Source organism: Pelobates fuscus, chromosome 1 (assembly GCF_036172605.1).
Source record: "Pelobates fuscus isolate aPelFus1 chromosome 1, aPelFus1.pri, whole genome shotgun sequence".
Lineage (NCBI taxonomy): Eukaryota > Metazoa > Chordata > Amphibia > Anura > Pelobatidae > Pelobates > Pelobates fuscus.
Window position 1 is genome coordinate 239,813,419 of NC_086317.1, and position 22,047 is coordinate 239,835,465.

The 22,047-nt window shown below is 43.7% G+C and overlaps 1 pseudogene; it reads right to left on the minus strand.

Annotated features, from left to right (window-relative positions):
- LOC134611678 (antizyme inhibitor 2-like) overlaps positions 1-22,047 on the minus strand; it is a 98,483-nt pseudogene that overhangs the window by 14,302 nt on the left and 62,134 nt on the right.

The window sequence follows — 22,047 nt, forward strand, 5'->3', positions numbered from 1 at the left end:
AAAGTGAACAATCTCAGATAGCGTAACCACACGTTCCAGATGACAGTCACGGAACGAAGCAGTATAGGCTCAAATAACATTGATGAGCTGACGACAGACACCACAGACGACTTGAAAGGTCAACCTGTCCCACAATATAGATAATACGCACTTCACTATAATACCATGTTCATCATAATCTGAAATTGCCACTAAAACTATGCTAGACACAGATAAGACACATGGTACGCTATGTAGCTGTTTACAGAACCAACTGGCTGTGAAGGGATACCTTGTGTCAAACAGGGACCTATGATTCCATTAATAATGTGGGCGTACGTGCCCGAATGTATGCTCTCTGTTTTTCTCCTACACATGCTGTGAACTAGATACAACACTTAACTGCAATTTGGGACTTGCGAATCCAGACAGGACCGTAATATCTCGAAGAAATATTGTGCTGACAGAACGAAGCTACGACAACAAAAATGACATAGTGGAAGCGAACATTTAACTTATAATCTGATGACTTAGAGAAACCTATTGGGGACCTGCGAGTCCAACGATACTGAGGGCCTGCGCGCCCAACTGTTTGTGATTTATCCAATGTTATTCCTTTATCTTGCCCTGACACATGTTGTGTACTGACCACCTGATACAAATGCAATTGGAGACCTGTGAGTCTCACTGTGAACCTTTCATTCAATAAAAATCATATTTACAAAAAAAAATATATATATATTGAAGATCAATAATATACTTTTCACTAAAATGATCAGATAAGACAATTCAATACTATTTATCAGGCATTTATCGACCTTGAAATGAGATTATCAAATTTGATAGTAAAAAAACTGTTGATAAATTGGTTTTATGCATTAAAACATGAAAACTCTACTAAACAGCATGGGCATATCAACTAGACACTAAGCATGTTAACTAGACAGTTAGCTTATCAGATAAACAGTGGGCATGTCAATTAAAAAGTGGTCTTGTCAACTAAACAGTGGGCATGTGAATTAAACATTGAGCCAGTTAACTACAAAGTGGGCATATCAATTAAACAGTGGGCGTGCCAATTAATCTGTGAGCATGTCAGCTAAACAGCATTGACATGTGAATTAAACAGTGAGTTTGTCAAGTAAACAGTGAGCATATTAACTTAGCAGCAATGACATGGAAACTAAATGGCGGGCATTCAACTACACAGTGAGCAACTAGCAGCTGTTCACTTCAATTAGCTACTCATGCTAGCTGCTCACTTTAATTAAAAAAATAATGATTGGGCAACTATTCACTCTTAATAAAATACCGGTCATGCTCAGTAATCAAAATCAATATGATGCTGAACATGGCAGGTGCAATGCATGTTAGTGATGACATTAGAATATTGCCAATTTTAGAACACTAATTAATGCAGCATTAAAAATTAGGTGCAAAACAAATATAAAAACATCTATATGCACACATGTGCAACTATGAGAATCATAATGTTACAAACATTTAGAAAATAATAATTTATACAATTCATTGCTCATACACACATAAAAGTAAAAATACTAAATTTCTATTTGAAGAACGCACACATGTCACCCATCAAGATACATAATAAAATTCTCTTGAGATTGTATGACATTCTTAAGAATGACTGGGAGCCATTGTCCCAGAGGATGGTGCGGTGTGTTAAGTTGCATACATTTCCTTGCATCTGGCAATTTCCACAGGACTGAGGATTGTAAGTGGAATTTCTCAGTCCACCTCCACCAGAATGCTGGGACATTGCCTCAGTAACCTTAAGGATCAAAGTCAGATGCTCATTTCCATTCTCACAACCAGTGAAGGCTGGCTTACGGTGAAGAGGGGACTACCACGGAAAGGGGTACTCTACTTGTAGGTGCGGATTAATGAGTGGCTGGCAAGTCAAACCAAAAATAGCGTTTACTCGGAAACACCAGGTATATTGAGCAGTAATAAAAAGCATTTCCATTTAAACTGCTATACTGTGATATTGATTTAATATCACTATGTATGAATGAAGCAACTTTGAGAAATATTAAATAAAAACATCAGGAGGTACATCAAGAGCAGGCCACTGTACTTATAATACTCTATTTTTGTTTGTTCCCCAAAATATAGTAAGTATTGTTTAAAAATATACAGAATCGCTGAATATGTTGCCGCTTAAAAAATACAAAGAAAAACAAAAAATCAATTGGCAGTGCATGGGCAGCAGCAAGACATGGTGGATTGTGCAGGATATAGCTCGGCCTCAAACTGACTGCTTTCCAAGTGATGTAAGGACAGGTAAGTGATGCGGGCTGTCCTGATCTCTCCTCAGTCAGCAGACTGGCCACATTCACCTGAAACAGACGGGACAGGGAATGTTAGTTGTGTGCAAAGAAATTTATTTGTGGACATGTTGTAGAGAAATGGCATGTAACTTTGTCAGTGCTATCCTTTTATTAACACACAGTGCATGGTTTTATGTTAAAAGGATTATGTCATTTGTAACTCTAGTAAAAAATAGAATGTATTGCTATTTGAAGAGTTATAGCAATGTTGATTAAATCTATATTGTGCTGCCGGTTTGATCTAGATATAAATTAACACATAACACTGGCTAAATAGGTTATGCACATGACATAGTGACCCTGATGTATGTATATGCAATTGTATGTAGTGAGATATGTAGCAGTTTAAAAAAAAAAAAAAAAAAAAAGGCTTATAAAAGGATTCACAATGAATTATTGCAGCATGGCTGATAATGCTATAGTTCAACATACTAATGCTTGCGTGTATATATGCCAGTATGCTTGCACACCTGACAACACTGATTTTATATATATATATATATATATATATATATATATATATATATATTGCGTTGACCTATCTACCATTTGATGAGTGGATGTTAATGCGTAAGAAAACGTGTATTGGTTTATGTTAGATTGCTTTAAAATGTACAATGCCCCCTTGTATCATGGAACACGTGTTTTGTACATAATTGAACCTAAGTATATTTTATATGTGTAACTAAATCATAAACAGTTTACTTAGCAGTAATGACGCATGATGTTAGATTTGATGTGTTTTGGTTTTTTATATTGATTATTTGTGATCTATATATACACCAATAAAGCATTTAAATAATGATTTTACCGCAATCTGGTGAATGCACTAACAACAAATAGGCCTATGAATTACAAAATCTAGGTAAAAGTAGCAGCTGAAATTTTTTTCAAGGTTTGGCTACTTTGGCCTAGATGTTAAAATTCCCTTACAAATTCCATTTAATTCCTATTTTTGTGAGTAGACTTAACTAAGCTAAACAGGACTTATTTGATTTTGATAAGCATTGGCGGCTGGTAACGTTTTTAGATGGTGGTGTGCTACGCTCCACCCCTGAAATTTGATCTTGTCCTTCTCTGTAAACTTTGTCCCAAACATGTTGAATTTTGCCCCATATACCCATATTGTATCAATAATATATTAAGGTTATTACTTATAGTGTCACCGAGTAGCCCATTTGTTTTTGTTTATTATATAAATTAATATTTAATTAAAACAAATAAATGTTATGATTTAGAACCCTCATCACTTACCAGTAACACTCCAGTTTAAGTACATTATATTTACAGCTAAATAACTGGGTGAGACTCGTTGGAAAACTAGCCAGCAAGAACTGCAGTGCTGAAGGTAAGACACTACTATTTGAGGTCACTACTAAACAGTTTAGTTTGGTTTCTATATGCAGAGTATCAGACAAAGTCCTACATGGCTGTGGATCAGTACTTACAGTGCCTGCCTGGACTGCAGTGGAGAACTGTTGGCAAGGTAAGAGGGTGTGATTCAAAGCATGGATTGAGCCAGTGGATGCATATCAGAGACTGCATTGAACACAGTACAGAGATGTATTCAAACTCTGGAGTTTTGGAGAGCTGTCAGACATTGTCTCTTCACTTTCACATTGTTCAGCAGTAGCACCTTAAAGGAACACTGTAACATTAGGAATACATATCAAGGGTATCAAATTAAGGACTAATCTAGTAACTGAAAGAGGGTCTTTCAAAACAGCTTTCATCTGTTTAGTAGATAGCTCCCTAGTTTGGTATCCGATGCTTACGTGTGATTGCTATTATTTTGCTGTTCCGGTTACTTAATAGATACGCCCCTATTTTGCTATTCTTAAGAAAACAAAAAATGTTGGATCATTTAGTTCAGAAAACGTTCATGTTTTGTAATTTTAGATGTCGAATTTGGAATTTGTAAGCTTCTGTGTTGCATAGTTCTGGCAAATTTAAGCTGAAATTCAATTAATAGGAAAACAAATGCACATGTCTAATAGATTGTGTGCTTATATATTTTACACTTAAAGCGGCACTGTCATGCCGAATCACGTTTTTTTTTTAACCCCCCTCCCGCCTCCACTACATCCAATTGCCCCCCTAGTCACCCCCAAATGCCCCTAAGCCCCCCAGATTACCTATTTTTAAATCTGTATCTTCTGCCCCGATCTTTATTCAGGGCGCCGCCATCTTTGTGTGGGTAGGTGAAGTCCCTATGGGACACGTCATCTACCCACACTACACAGACTGTGAGATTCCCGCACATGCCCAGTGAAACACCTGGACATGCGAACGGGAATTTCACCTATTCATTCATTCATCAGACAGACGAATGAATGAATAGAAAAAATCAGACGAACAAACTGACACTGAGTATCAGTGTTCGTTTGTTCGATCAGTTTATTACAAGGAGGGAGCTACCGACGTGCAGCTCCCTCCTTGTAATATGTAAAGACAGAAGCGGTGGGGAGCTGTGCTCCCCACCACTTCATAAGCCCCCCAGGTCCCCCCCTCACTCTATGGGGGTCAATATGACCCCCATAATAGCACAAGGGAGATTAAAATCTCCCCAATGCCCCTACTCGCTATACCGCGAGTAGGGGCATGTCCACTAAACAGTGAGCAGCCTGTGGCTGCTCACTGTAAAAACATAAATGGTAATAAGGGGGGGGGGTACCTACTGTCCTCCCCCCTGGCCCCCACCCCTGCGCGGTGGGTGGGGGCACTAATAAAATAATAAGGGGGGGGGACCTACTGTCCTCCCCCCCGGCCCCCACCCCTGCGCGGTGGGTGGGGGCCCTAATAAAACAATAAGGGGGGGGGGACCTACTGTCCTCCCCCCGGCCCCCACTCCTGCGCGGTGGGTGGGGGCCCTAATAAAACAATAAGGGGGGGGGACCTACTGTCCTCCCCCCCCCGGCCCCCACCCCTGCGCGGTGGGTGGGGGCCCTAATAAAACAATAAGGGGGGGGGGACCTACTGTCCTCCCCCCCCTGGCCCCCCCCCCTGAGCGGTGGGTGGGGGCCCTAAATAAAGATATGGGGGGGGACCTACTGTCCTCCCCCCCGGCCCCCACCCCTGCGCGGTGGGTGGGGGCCCTAATAAAATAATAAGGGGGGGGGACCTACTGTCCTCCCCCCCGGCCCCCACCCCTGCGCGGTGGGTGGGGGCCCTAATAAAATAATAAGGGGGGGGGACCTACTGTCCTCCCCCCCGGCCCCCACCCCTGAGCGGTGGGTGGGGGCCCTAAATAAAGATATGGGGGGGGACCTACTGTCCTCCCCCCTGGCCCCCACCCCTGCGCGGTGGGTGGGGGCCCTAATAAAACAGTAAGGGGGGGGACCTACTGTCCTCCCCCCTGGCCCCCACCCCTGAGCGGTGGGTGGGGGCCCTAAATGAACCCCCCCCCCCATCAAGGTGACTAGGGGTCCCAAGCCCCTAGTCACCCCCCCACCCCAAAACATTCTAACCCCTACCTACCCCCCTCACCCTAAAAATAGTGAGGGGGGAATAAAATAACTAACCTGTAAAAAAAATAATTAAACTTACCATTTGACGTCTTCTTTTTTCTAAATTCTTCTTTCTTCAGCCCCCAAAAAGGCCAAATAAAAATCCATCATACCCGTCGCACTTTAAAAAAAAAAAAAAAAAAAACGAGCGCAAAAAAAAAATTAATCCATGTTCACCCATGGAGGGCACGCCGCGTACTGAGCTCCGCAGGGCGGGTCAAGGCTTATATAGCCTTGCCCCGCCCTGCAATTAGGCTTAGAACACACTGATTGGTTGGTTTAAGCCAATCAGAGTGCTCTGTGTCATTTTACAAGCGTGGGAAAATTCCAAAGAACTTTCCCACGCTTGTAAAATGACACAGAGCACTGTGATAGGATGGTTTTCAAGCCATCCAATCACAGTGCTCTGTGTAATTTTACAAGCTTGGGAAAGTTCTTTGGAATTTTCCCACGCTTGTAAAATGACACAGAGCACTGTGATTGGATGGCTTGAAAACCATCCTATCACAGTGCTCTGTGTCATTTTACAAGCGTGGGAAAGTTCTTTGGAATTTTCCCACGCTTGTAAAATGACACAGAGCACTGTGATTGGATGGCTTGAAAACCATCCTATCACAGTGCTCTGTGTCATTTTACAAGCGTGGGAAAGTTCTTTGGAATTTTCCCACGCTTGTAAAATGACACAGAGCACTGTGATTGGATGGCTTGAAAACCATCCAATCACAGTGATCTGTCATTTTACACAGCGTGGGAAAGTTCTTTTGAATTTTCCCACGCTGTGTAAAATGACACAGAGCACTCTGATTGGCTTAAACCAACCAATCAGTGTGTTCTAAGCCTAATTGCAGGGCGGGGCAAGGCTATATAAGCCTTGATCTGCCCTGCGGAGCTCAGTACGCGGCGTGCCCTCCATGGGTGAACATGGATTAATTTTTTTTTGCGCTCGGTTTTTTTTTTGTTTTTTTTTTAAAGTGCGACGGGTATGATGGATTTTTATTTGGCTTTTTTGGGGGCTGAAGAAAGAAGAATTTAGAAAAAAGAAGACGTCAAATGGTAAGTTTAATTTTTTTTTTTTACAGGTTAGTTATTTTATTCCCCCCTCACTATTTTTAGGGTGAGGGGGGTAGGTAGGGGATAGAATGTTTTGGGTGGGGGGGGTGACTAGGGGCTTGGGACCCCTAGTCACCTTGATGGGGGGGGGGTTCATTTAGGGCCCCCACCCACCGCTCAGGGGTGGGGGCCAGGGGGGGAGGACAGTAGGTCCCCCCCCTATTATTTTATTAGGGCCCCCACCCACCGCGCAGGGGTGGGGGCCAGGGGGGGAGGACAGTAGGTCCCCCCCCTTATTATTTTATTAGGGCCCCCACCCACAGCGCAGGGGTGGGGGCCAGAGGGGGAGGACAGTAGGCCCCCCCCCCTTATTATTTTATTAGGGCCCCCACCCACCACGCAGGGGTGGGGGCCAGGGGGGGAGGACAGTAGGTCCCCCCCCTATTATTTTATTAGGGCCCCCACCCACCGCGCAGGGGTGGGGGTCAGGGGGGGAGGACAGTAGGTCCCCCCCCTTATTATTTTATTAGGGCCCCCACCCACAGCGCAGGGGTGGGGGCCAGGGGGGGAGGACAGTAGGCCCCCCCCCCTTATTATTTTATTAGGGCCCCCACCCACCACGCAGGGGTGGGGGCCAGGGGGGGAGGACAGTAGGTCCCCCCCCTTATTATTTTATTAGGGCCCCCACCCACCGCGCAGGGGTGGGGGCCAGGGGGGAGGACAGTAGGTCCCCCCCCTTATTATTTTATTAGGGCCCCCACCCACAGCGCAGGGGTGGGGGCCAGGGGGGGAGGACAGTAGGTCCCCCCCCCTTATTATTTTATTAGGGCCCCCACCCACCGCGCAGGGGTGGGGGCCAGGGGGGGAGGACAGTAGGTCCCCCCCCTTATTATTTTATTAGGGCCCCCACCCACCGCGCAGGGGTGGGGGCCAGGGGGGGAGGACAGTAGGTCCCCCCCCTTATTATTTTATTAGGGCCCCCACCCACAGCGCAGGGGTGGGGGCCAGGGGGGGAGGACAGTAGGCCCCCCCCCCTTATTATTTTATTAGGGCCCCCACCCACCACGCAGGGGTGGGGGCCAGGGGGGGAGGACAGTAGGTCCCCCCCCTTATTATTTTATTAGGGCCCCCACCCACCGCGCAGGGGTGGGGGCCAGGGGGGAGGACAGTAGGTCCCCCCCCTTATTATTTTATTAGGGCCCCCACCCACAGCGCAGGGGTGGGGGCCAGGGGGGGAGGACAGTAGGTCCCCCCCCCTTATTATTTTATTAGGGCCCCCACCCACCGCGCAGGGGTGGGGGCCAGGGGGGGAGGACAGTAGGTCCCCCCCCTTATTATTTTATTAGGGCCCCCACCCACCGCGCAGGGGTGGGGGCCAGGGGGGGAGGACAGTAGGTCCCCCCCCTTATTATTTTATTAGGGCCCCCACCCACAGCGCAGGGGTGGGGGCCAGGGGGGGAGGACAGTAGGTCCCCCCCCTTATTATTTTATTAGGGCCCCCACCCACAGCGCAGGGGTGGGGGCCAGGGGGGGAGGACAGTAGGTCCCCCCCCTTATTATTTTATTAGGGCCCCCACCCACCGCGCAGGGGTGGGGGCCAGGGGGGGAGGACAGTAGGTCCCCCCCCATCTTTAACCCCCGCGCGGGGGGGGGGGGGTTATTAGGTGTTTTTTTGTTTTTTTTACAGTGAGCAGCCACAGGCTGCTCACTGCTTACTAGACATGCCCCTACTCGCGGTATAGCGAGTAGGGGCATATTATTTACTAATACTAAGTAATCTTTACTTAGTATTAGTACATTTGGCTTCAAGACCAATTCAGGTCTTTCAGCCTTTTAGTAGATAACTCCCTGATACCGTGGGAATTAGGGAGTTATCTACTAAGCGGCTGCAAGATGCAGCCACAGCAATGAATAAGATCGGAGTTTCATTCATTAGAATGAAATTCCGATACGAACAAAGTACCGAATTGCATCCTAACACCAATGGAGAAACAGTGCTCATTCTGTTAGGATGCAATTCGGCAGTTTTGCCGGCGTTCTGTCTAAGTGACAGGACTTTCGGCAATACTGACAGGAAGTATTGTGGGAACTGGGAGGAAAGCTAGGGATCATGGGAAAATTGCTCTGACCAGCGGAAATGAAGCACACTTTGCTCCTCCGCTGGTCAGAGCTGGTCAAGCGGAGGAATCCTCCATAAGACAGAGTCCCTACTTTGTCTTATGATTTTAAAGAAAACTAAAGAAGAATGGAAGAAAAGAAGAACAGATCCCGAGAGAGGGGGAGAAGAGGAAGAGATTGAGGAAAGGTAAGTTCGGCATGACAGTGCCGCTTTAAGAATCTATTCACTTTAACCCCTTAAGGACACATGACATGTGTGACATGTCATGATTCCCTTTTAGTCCAGAAGTTTGGTCCTTGAGGGGTTAAAGGGAATAGAGGTGAATTTGCAAGCAAATTCCAAGGAAATGGCAACATCTAAACACAAATAGCTGAGCTGGAAAAATCTCCTATTTAGCTGGTTTTCTAGACCAGCTACTTTGGCTTAGGTTTTGCAATTCACTTGGAATTCTCTTGCAAATTCAATTCAATTTAACTTTTTACTGAACAGACAGTTTAATTTCTAACATGTTTGTAGCTATTGTTCAGCGCTGTACAATATGTTGGCACTAAATAAATCATTGTAATTGTACAGTGATATTTGGAGCATGGCATTGTACCTGTGTAGCTTATGCTCCAACTGCAGCCACGATTTCCCTCATTTTCTCCCAGGTAGAGTACTTCATCGATGCAAAAATAGGACTCCATGCACTCTCACAACAGCCACCAGTGTGCAGTTCTCTTCAAAGGAAAACTTGGGTCCTGGCTGTTAGGTTAGATTGACTCCTGGATGATGTTCTTCCTTTTCAGAGGATCTTGAACATTGTGGAGAGATGTGCCTCCTGTTCTGTCCTTGCCGGTGCCCTGCCACATTGCTGTGTTTATCCCGTGTGTCACTGGAACTCCTCTCCCTCCCTGTTAAATCCTCCCTAACACTCTCACCAGAAGATACTGATAGCTTTAAAGGTGACATTGCAGGATTAGAGTTATGCAGTGTGCACAAGAGTTACCTGATGCTATAGTGGCTGCAGTATATCTAAATTTCATTGGTCAGAGAATATCTGCAGATAATATTTGAAATTCATTGATCAGGTCCTCAGAGTAATGACATATGTGCGTTTAACCCCTTAAGGCAGGCTTCCTCAAACTACAGCCCTCTAGATGTTGCTGAACTATAACTCCCATGATTCTAGGAATGACATAGATAGGCTGAGAATCATGGGACTTGTAGTTCAGCAACATCTGGAGGGCAGGAGTTTGGGGAAGCCTGCCTTAAGGACTGAGCCAAATGTACACGTTTTGATCAAAATAAAACTTGGAATTTGACTATATGTCTGTTCAACCATAATTCAGTTCTTTCATATTATGTGCACCCACACTTATTATAGATCATTTTATTCAGGAGAAATAGGGCTTTCATTTAACATCAAATATTTAGCTGTGAAATATAATTTAATGGGAATATATCCATGTTTTTTGGTGTTTTGGGAAGTTACAGGGTCAAATATAGCATGTTAAATTTTTCAGTTTTTTCACATTGAAATTCGCCAGATTGGTTACGTTGCCTTTGAGAGTGTATGGTAGCCCAGGAATGAGAGATACCCCCAGGATGGCATACCATTTGCAATAGTAGACAATCCAAGGTATTGCAAATGGGGTATGTCCAGTCTTTTTTAGTAGCCATTTAGTCCCAAACACTGGCCAAAGTTAGCGTTAATATTTGTTTGTGTGTGAAATATGCAAAAAACTAATTATATATATATTAATATTAAAATACACTTAGACAGTGTATGTGTATGTATGTGTATATATATGCAAGTGTGTGTGTGTATAGGCCCTTTTTATTTAGCAGTTTAATAGACATGCCCCTACTCGCGGTATAGCGAGTAGGGGCAAAATTTACTAATACTAAGTAATTTTTACTTAGTATTAGTAAATTTGGCTGAAAGACCAATTTAGGTCTTTCAACCTTTTGGTAGATAACTCCCTAATACCGTGGGAAGAGAAGTGCCGAAGTCCCGAATTTCCGAAATGCCGAAGTTCCGAAATTCTGAAGTTCCGAAGTTGCCAAAGTTCTGAAGTGTCAAAGTGTCGAAGTACCGAAGTCCCGAATTGCGGAAGTCCCGAATTTCGGAATGCCGAACCGAACCGAAAATTTTACCCATGCACATGCCTAATTATATGTGAAGAGTATGTCCTCTTTTTCACTTTTCGAAAAGTGCAGATTTCGATAGAAACTGGCACTTTTGCAAATTAGCCTTGTTACATTCCTAAACTGTGAATCAGATTATCAGTCTTGTTACTTCCTGGTTTGGTTTACTCAGTGGAGCTAAACTCAAGAGACAAGCAATTGTTTAGAAATACTTCAAATTGAGCTGCAATGGGAAGTCTGTGATAGGACAGACATAGAAAATTGGGACATAGTTAGAAGGGGAGGGCTTGTAAATGCAGCAGAAAAGAGAACTGCCGCTTGTGCAAGCTTTTGTTTGATATATCCTCAATAAAAAAGCCTAATTAAATGTATGCATGTTTTCATTTGGGTATATCTGCTAAACAGTGATATTTATTATTTTTGTATTTGGGCAGTAGGGTGTCCCTTTAAATCATATCAAAGATCAATGCAAAGGCAAAATGCCAGAGAGATTAGTTAAAAAGAAATACACATATAAATAAAGTGCGCGTGTCTTTAAAATGAACAATTCACATCATGGAAATTAACGTTAGCATAGCCAACTTAGAGTTTGGCTATTTTGAACTTAAATGTGAAATTTACATTGAATACTTACTTTAGTAAATAGCCCTGTAAATGTTTAGTTTCTCTTATTACACAGTCAGGGTTATTAACTAAAGTGAGAAATCAAAGTAAATGTCAAATGTAAGGTCAAAATAGATGAAATGGAAAAAAAATCTATAATTCAGTTATGTTTCCAGTTCATTATTTAGCTTTACATTTGAAAATTACAATTAATTCACTTTGATTTCCCACTTTAGGGAATAACCCTAAGTGTGTTTATGTTTAAAGGACCACTATAGTGCCAAGGAAAACATACTCGTTTTCCTGGCACTATAGTGCCCTGAGGGTGCCCCCACCCTCAGGGTCCCCCTCCCGCCCGGCTGGATGGAGTGGAAGGGGTTAAACTTACCTCTTATTCCAGCGCCGGGCGAGGAGCTCTCCTCCTCCTCTCCGCCTCCTCGGCTGAATGCGCATGTGCGGCAGGAGCCGCGCGCGCATTCAGCCAGCCTCATAGGAAAGCATTTTTCCTATGGACGCTGGCGTCTTCTCACTGTGATTTTTACAGTGAGAAGCACGCAAGCGCCTCTAGCGGCTGTCAATGAGATTTCTGTCAATGAGTTTCTCTGAAACTGCTATGTTTATATAAAAAAAGGGTTAAACCTAGCTGGACCAGGCACCCAGACCACTTCATTAAGCTGAAGTGGTCTGGGTGCCTATAGTGGTCCTTTAATTTAAAACATTTTGTTACTTGCTCTGTTAATTGCCTGCAACAGCCTGCAGCTGCCTCATGTGTGTGCTTAAACGTGAATTGACAAAGCAAGAGATAAGAATATAAAAAGTAAACTAAGCACACTGTGCTTCAAAAATGTGTTGTTTTTTTTCATGGGCGTTGTGTGAATCACAGTGAGGGGAGGTTTGCCTAAAGCTGCATAAAAAAGTTATTTTCTAAAGTGAGAATTGTGAAGAATTCTAAATTCATTTCCAATGTAATACCAAAATAATAGAATTCGGAAAAAATCTCCATGTCAGATATGCTTCCAGTTTGGTTATTTAGTCTAAAAAGTGAGAATGAAGGCCTCCCTCTTGCAGGTATTTTTATAATATAGGATGTAACTTGCATGCACAAGTTTTGGACACTCACCTTACACCAATGACCTCTACATTAAGTTTCATAGCCATTTCCAGTAAGTGTCTGCAAACATTTAAAGATGCCCCAAATTTCACACTCAGACATATAGTAGACTTTGAGTCATCTGTTGTTATACGTAAAACCATTCTGTAAATACAGTAATCATTGTTAGATTGTTTCATTACTGGATTAAAGACTTTAAAGTCATATCTACAGTTCTAACTACACCTTATATAAATTCATACTTAGCATTAGGATGGCTCTGTGAGACCTTGACCAGCTCCTCTTCATTATCAAACGTCATCATCTGAACCCCACTCGTGGCTGCAAACTTGATCTGAGAGATCTGCTTACAGGGGTTTGCATAGATAATTTGTTCCGGCTTTACTCCAATTTCCTGCACAAATTCAATCTCAGGCTGCAAAAAAGTGGGTAAAGTAGGCAGTATATTATCAATTCCTGGTATGTGTCCAAATTAATTTGGGTCTGAACTGCAATTCGCCCAAATTTGGCCGATCAGGAGATCAGTCGAGTTCTAAAATTGCAAGCCACAATGTACCTGAATTACAAACCAAATGAATCACGAACCAAAGAAGAGGCGCATTAGCTTAACATGGTTATTTGGATTCATGGTTTGTTATTCAGCCAACAGCACAGAACAAATATATTAAACAATGGGGGAGCTCTTCCTCTTTTAATAGCTGTTACTTGTATTATTTCACACTTGCTCTGTGAACCAAATGGCGGGGAAAAGCTTACAGTGTACTGCAAAATATATGCATAATATTATATTACATATACATTTTGCAGTATATTGATTGGTCCATTTTTAAGCTCTTTTGATTTGCTTCCTGAAATGGGATCCTGATACTGGAATCTCTGCCGAATCAAACTGCCATATGTCCTGAAGAATGTTCTATTTTTGAGAAAAATGATTGGGTGAATTTAATTATCTTGCCATGCACAAGTCTACCATAAACATCCCATAACAACACATCATTACCTTACTGGCACAATCAAATCCAGCTCCTAGGTCAGCAAGCAACTTCACCACAACTCTGCTGCTGTTACACTTCACGGCATAGAATGGCTTCACACGTGGCATCAATTTTATGAAATCCAAGTGCTTCTTTACCACTACTCCTAGGTCAGCAACAAGAAAAGCATCTCTTTCCTCCTAAGAAAAGGTAAAATATACCATTAAACACATGATGAAAATCTACTTAAAAAGAACACAGAAAGTAGCTTGGGTTATCAGGCAGGAGAGTTGCGACACTTTAAATTGCCCCAGCCCCCCTCCCCCCCCCATGAGTTTCATTACCCCCCTTAGCCCACCCACCCACCCATCTTATTCCCTCCTTAGCCCCTCCATGTGTCTTATTCCCACCCTTAGCCCGTCTACGTGTCTCATTCTCCCCCCCTTAGTCCCTCCACATGTCTCATTCTTCCATCCACTCCCTCACCTTTCTCATTATTGTCTTTGAATAAATGTTTTGTTGTACATTTATTGTTGTACTGTACATTAAAAATAAGACATCCCCTAAAAAGAAGCCCTATTGTGTTTTTTGAAGCAAAAATTGATATAAGACCCCGTCTTATTTTCGGGGAATCTTCGTATGTATTTGTCCACCTGGGGGCACTTACCATTAGATACCTATGGCTATCATTTAGTGTAGCACCATTTATTCCTCCGAGGTACCCCTATCCTCTCCCCTTTCCCCTATTTGTTTAGGGAGTACATATTGAGCTCCTTTGCTGTATTCTTTCACTTATATAGTGTTATATCCATCAGGTCATGTTATCTCTCTTATGACTTAAAATCCCTTTCTCCATATTTAGTTCAAGTGTAAATTGGGTTGTTACTTATCTAACTTTTGGTTGCTATTTATGTAACCTTTGACTAGTGGAAACTTTGATTCAATTGTGTCAAGAGATACCAAGGGTTTTACATACAGTGGATAATTATCCTCCAGTTTTCTAAATTACCATGGGCACACTTTTTTTCTCTATTTTAGATTTTCTCTATTTTACCAGTATCTTGTTGATATTCCCTAGACTAGGAGATATGTCACTTTACACTTATCCCATCTTCAAGTCCATTTTAGAGGGGTTTTACTATTTCCTTTATGGAGGCGGAGCCAGACTGGGCCAGCCACGGTGAGACATCGGAGATCGGAGGGGACCGATCACCTAAACAGCCACGTCATGACTATGATGTCAGGAATACATGTTTGTATTCTGTGGCAACTGACAAGTGCAAGATAATGCATCTTGGGTGTGAAAACCCAAATTCAGAGTATAGAATATTTGATACACTACTAACCTCAACATCTGAGGAAAGGGATTTAGCGGTTATTATTTCTGATGACTTAAAGGTAGGCAGACAATATAATGGAGCAGCAGGAAATGCTAGCAGAATGCTTGGTTGTATAGGGAGAGGTATTAGCATCTCCACTGGCCATGTGAGGAGTGGCCACTTGGAGGTGTCCCTAGGGGCAATGTTAATACTGCCTTTTCTCTGAAAATGCAGTGTTTGAATAAACAAAATGCCTGAAGGCAATGATTATACTCACCAGAACAACTACATTAACCTGCAGTTGTTGTAGTGACTATAGTGTCCCTTTAAGCAGTAGCTACAAGATCAGGGGAAGCATGGCAGCAGGACCTGAGAAATGAGAGCAGGTACACGTGTGTGTGGTTGTATGTGTGTTTATGCAGCAGTTTGTATGTATTCATCAGTATGTGTGTGTGTGTTCAGCAGTCTGTATCTGTGTGTGTTCAGCAGCCTGTGTTGTATATTCAGCAGTGTTTGTGTGTGTTTTCAGCAGTCTGTGTGTGTATTCAGCAGTCTGTGTGTGTGTGTGTGTGTATTCAGCAGTCTGTGTGTGTGTAGCAGTCTCTCTGTATGTGTGTATTCAGCAGTCTATATGTATTCAGCAGTCTGCATGTATTTAGCAGTCTGTGTGTGTGTATTCAGCAGTCTCTGTATGTATTCAGCAGTATGTGTGTGCGTGTGTGTGTATTCTGCAGTCTATGTATGTGTATTCAGCAGTGTGTGTGTGTGTGTGTGTGTGTGTGTATAGCAGTCTGTGTGTATTCAGCAGTCTCTATATGCATTCAGCAATGAGTGACAGAACTTGAGGGGTTAATGTGATAGGATTAGTGTTGCTGGGTGAAGGAGTATGCGTATGACATAGTAATAGAGGATGAGTGTGACAGGATTTTGCTTAGTGAGACAGTAGTGTCAGAACTACTGCTGGTGCAGCAGGTGGGGTTGCACCGGCCATGCTAGCTCAGGGGGCCCTTACGGTGGCCCATGCACCTAAGGCCACCCAATAGCCATCTTCGAGTAAGGCACCGAAGATGTCCTTTAACAGCACTGGTCTGTGTGAAACCACTGTGCTGGGAGGAAGTGAATACACACCACTTCTTCCCAGTTTAAGAACAGGCCGTAAGATAGATTGTAAAATGGGAGGACAATAGAGAGGAGATAGAGCCTGGACTAGACTCACACCAGACTCATCCAGATCCCACTGAACTCCAGGGAAGCCACCCTTCTGCACCAAAAAGGTATGGTAGCAGGGGGTGGCAAAAAAACATGTAATAGGATCTTTGTATGTATTATCTGTGTGTGTGCATTTGTTATCTGTTTGCGTGTATGTGTGTGTGTATTATCTGTGCGTTTATGTGTAATCTGTGTATCTGTATCAGCGTGAGAGGCAGTGTGTAGGAGGGTAACTGTGTAAGGGCAGTGTGTGGGAGTATGACTGTGTAGAGGGTGGAGGGGGTTACAGTGTCCAGAGGGTCCATAGATTTGTATAGAAGGTTTGAAATGATGTCAGAATATCTAGAAGTTTTTAGGACAGGCAGGGCCGTCGTTAACAATGGGCAAACAGGGCAGCTGCCCCTGGGACCAATTATTCCTGGGGGGCCCAGAGCAGCTGCCTCTTGGGCCCCCTGCCTGCAACTAGGACCTGACAGCCCACTGGCTGCAGCAGGTGATGTAATCAGGGGCCCCTGGCCCTTTAAGTGTGCTCCAGACCTGGCCTTGTCTTTCTGCCTGCTGGGAGGAAGTGATGTCAGACCACTTCCTCAAAGTAACAGAGTGTCGCTGGGGAGGAGGCAGTGGTGTATACAGTAATGTGTATGTAGATCTGTGAATGTATAGAATGCATGTGCATACACCCCAGCAATCAAACACAATATGCAAACACAAACATTACATGCGAATACACCCCTGAATTCAAACGCAAAAAGTATATAGAAACACACCCCTTCAATCAAACACTGATACTACACCCTACATACACACATACTCTATCAAAAACATGCTCACATTCAAATGCACAAACACTGCTATCAAATACAGCCCTCCTCGAATGTCCAAATTGTAGATCCCTAGCTGGCATAGCATTGTGGGAGTTGTACGACAGATGAGGATCTTTTCTCCACTCTTGAGCTAGAGGGGAGGCCCAAAATCTTTCTTGCACCAGATCTCTCTCTACATTCATTCTGCCACTGTGTTGGGGTGGAGGGCATGATCGAATGCCAGGGGGTGCAAGTGTGAGTGGGAGGCAGGATCCAGGAGGCCCAAGCAAATGCTTGCCCAGGGTCCATTTAATGTTAAAGACGGCCCTGAGGACAGGTCGCCTGTCAGGGTATCATTTTAGAAATAAAGGTCATCTGTCTTGGTTGTTTTAGAGAATTTTAAGTAGGCGACCACATTTCCCACCCTGAGAATAATATGAGTGTTTAGTGAGTAAGAATGTTCTCTTAATTCAGGCATTTAGTAGTTCTTTTATTTCAGAGCGTTTGGCTATGAGAGCTGTGTACGCACTCAGTTGAGAATTGTGTTTATGGATATTTTTGAGAGTCCTGATCTCTGTAGTGAGTGTATTTTGCCTTCCCTGAGTTTTTTCTGTTGAGGGGCTAATGCAATAATCTCCCCACGTAGTACACATATATGTGATTCCCACGTGACTGGGTGAGTGGAAGTCTGAGTTGTGTTTTCATTAAAATAGTTCTGTAAGGATGTCTGACAAGAGACAGGGGCACATGGTCCGACCACGTGATTTTGCCATAGTGACTGGATTGGATCAGGTGCAGAAATCTGTGTGGGAGGAAAAGTCCTTTGCATTAGGGTGGGTGGTACGCCAGCAGTCATATAGTTGTGAACAGTCATATAGTTGTTTGCGTGAGGGTGTTTGGTAGGTGGATCTACGGGATGTTGTATCAAGAGTTGAGTCTAGTGAAATGTTGAAATCTCCTCCCAGGATTAGGATTCCCTCCACAAATTCTACTATGGCTTTCAGGTGTTTCTTGAGTGTTTTTCATTGGTGTCTGTTCAGGAGGTATGTGTTAACTAGCATGACTGTGTTTTGGCCTATTTGGCCTTTGACCATCAGTAGTCTACCAGCATCATATGATTTGTGAGCTGTGTATGTAAAGGGTATGTGAGCGAAGATCAATATTGCCACTCCCTTGGCTTTGGCTCTGTTGTAGTTGCTAAAATATACAATTGGATATCTGCTGTTACGGAGCGTGGGTGCTGCATCTTTTTTGAAGTGTGTGGGGAGAGTATATATATTCCAGCATAGACAATTGTAATTGAATACAATATTAAAAAAGGTTGCTAAATTATCCTATAACATTGTGGGGGAAGGGGATAAAGAGGGAGAGAAGGAGGGTAGTTTTTTTTGTTTTTGTTTTTTTAAAGAATTGTATTAGGAGAGTAGAGAGACAGAGAGTAAGAGGAAAGGAAGACTATTTCCATACATTGAGTCAATTATCATATTAAATCTCATTAATCGTGCAACTGTACAATGAAATCAATACAGTGAGGCAATACCAAGTCACATTTGTGTGACGGTGTGAATATAGCGAAGCTCCCTGTACCCCGGCTGGGTACCTCCACCTCCAGGGCTGCCATCAGAAATTGTGGGGCCCCTAACACAGCTCAAGGTCTGGGCCCCTGTGTGCCTGCCTACAAGCCCCGCCTCCAAATCCCACCCACAGGAATACACCCACACAGACACAAAAGGACACAGACACAGAAAAACACACATACTAACAGACACACACACATATAGACACATACACAGATACAGATACACACACACACACACTGATATACAGACACACACACTGACGTACATACATACTCACACACTGACAAACAGACATACATACAAACTGACATACAGATATACAAACAGACATACATACATACATAATGGCATACTGACATACACACTCACAGACATACATGCATACTGACAGATATATACATACATACACACAGACATACATACACATACATACATACACATACATACATACTGACATACATACACATACAGACATACACACAGACATACATACAGACATACACACAGACATACATACACACACATACACACACATACACATACAGACATACACACAGACATACATACAGACATACACACAGAGATACACACAGACATACATATAGACATACACACAGACATACATACAGACATACACACAGACATACATACACACAGACATACACTCCTCCAGGAGTCCGTGGCAAATGTATGTTTATCATATATCTTCCCCCTCCTGGGGAGACTAACCAGACTCCAGAAAGAGGGAAAGTATTCAGAGTAGGGAGTTCTGCTAGATGCAGAATCCTCTGCTCTGAGACTAAAACACCAAAGAGACACTCCAGTTGTGTCTTGGGAATTAACCCCTATTCGTCTATGGAATTTGTGGTAACTCCTACTACAAGAGGAAAACCTCTGTTTGTAGATGTTAACTGGAGAAAAATTAAATGTATATACTCTTAATTAAACACCATTCCCAAATGTATTTGTGGTCAAATTCCATAACCAGACTCCAGACCTCCAGTCGGTATGGGTCTGTGTTAGTCTGGTGAGCTTTCCCAAAAGGTTCAGTTGTCCAGAGGGCATCCAGCCACAAGCTCCCATTTTTAAATCCAGGGTCCTGCTGGTTGTCGCTGGGGATGGAAGGCACAATTCTCCTCTCTAGGGGATAACTCCTGTCGCTGGGGAGTGGGACCGGCTGTCCCCACTCCCAGTAACTTGCACTGCCGCTGGGGAAAGAGACTGGTTGTCTCCTCTCCCTGTAAAACAATCTGCCGCTGGGTAGTTGGACCGATTGTCATCGATGGTAAGTTTCCCTGGTCGTTTTCAGGAAGACCTTAAACCCTCAGGTTGTTTCACCTACCCCTGTTGTCCAGGTCATCAAGAGATCATTGCAGGTCTGAGAAGTGAGTATTTTGTGCTTCCACAGAGTCCCGAAGCTGTGCATGTATGGTGTTTCTGTCATCTTCCAGGGAGCAGACTCTGCTTCTCATTGACTTAATGTCAGCCCCTATAGTGTCCAGTTTGGATTGGAATGATGTCTCAAATTTATTGAGCATGTGTGCAATATCTTGCTTCGAGGGAGCGCACGTAGTATGTCTCTAATGTCCGGGTCAGCAGCGATATTGGAGACTTTAGACCCTGACAGGCTAAATGGAGAGGAGCATGGATGAGGTGAGTCCGGCGCCATATTGGGGCCTAACAGATCAGATTGATGCTCCGTTGTATGTCTGAAATATTTGGTAAGAGCCCCTGATTTTTCCGCTGGGGTCTTGCCTGAGGGTTGATGCCCTGCGGCGGATCGTTTAGGGTGTCCCATATTTTTTGTGCTTGATTTTGGAGGATTTGCTACTCGAGTTGCTGGAGCTCAGCTAGCACACGTCCATGCGGCTCGGCAGTTGGCTGACATTTTAAGATGGTGACATTTTAAGATAGTGATTGTATTAAGACTTCTCTCCAAGAATTTGCCTCCACCCTTAACTCTGTAAAGACCAGTTTCCCCAGTGTCCAGTCTGGAGGCCGAGGCTGTAGGAAGTTGGGGTGTGCCTCTCCCGGCTACAAATGCCCACCGGGTGGCCCTTAGTGGATGGGCTACTCGGTGGGCCTCCTTTGTGGGTGGGCCGCCGATTGCGTCGGTGGGCCCGTGAGAAAAAAATCATTGAGGGCAGCGGGGCCCATGTAGCAGCTGCTTTGGGCCCACCAAGAGTAACTGGCCTTTTGCAGCGGCCCAGTTTGCCCCACATTAAAAACTGCACTGCAGGGGATTTAGTTACATTAGCCTTGTACTGCAGAGAGCCTCAGATGGAATTTTTTCCCAAGTAAGTGGTTAATCTCATAAGAGCAGACATTAGACTGTGAGAGTAGGACCTGCCAAAGATGGGGTACATTGACGTTGTGGCAGGCTTATGCAATGTATGATCATATAATGTAACTAAATCCCCATTTTTTTGCCTAGATTAGGTGTTTTTAAAAAAAACTTTTACAAACTAATAAAATCTGTCAACATTGAAGTTGCTGTTTAGTAGATAGGAGAGTGCGCTGGATCTTGTGTATTGTTTATTGTATAATATGGCCCCCAGCAGCACCCCATTTAAGCATGTTTAGGTGAGTGCAACCATACCCCCATGTTTCCTTTATATATATATATATATATATATATATATATATATATATACTGAGTTTATTGAGCTCTATGATATATGTTGTTTTTTTAAGCCTGAAGAAAGTCTCAGAGGTGGACTGAAACATGGATCTTTTTAATCTTGTATATATATATGTATTAAGGCCTTTTGGCCTGTAATTGTGGGAGGGGCGTATGACACACCTCTTCCCTACTTAAGGGACACCCCTTACCTGGCTCCATATCGTTCGAGGTCAGTGCTGCATCATTTCCACTTCCGGGTCATCCAGACGCCATTTTACCTGATTACTCCATGAGGTTTTTTAAGCAGAGCTGTGTCAGGAATCCAGCCACAGGCTTTTCCGGCCTACCACCTTCTTTCTTCAATCCATCGCCGTGGATGGTGTCCAAGTGACTCACAAACTGTAAGTCAACCTACCCGTTATGCCAGGCATCAGTCCCACGGCACCATGCACGGGTCAGGTCCTCACTTTACGGCTGCATTTTGTCTAAGTCTGTTCTAAAACCATTGCATGTTCATGCATATCATTCGTTTAAACCCCCTACCGGTCTTTGGGTGTACTACAGGCTTCTTAGACATTATCACATTTCATGTACAAACCAACGAACCACTGCATTTTTGCCTACACACTGACCCCTACCGGTCATTTGGTGTACTACAGGCTTCTCAGACATTATTGCATTTCATGTACA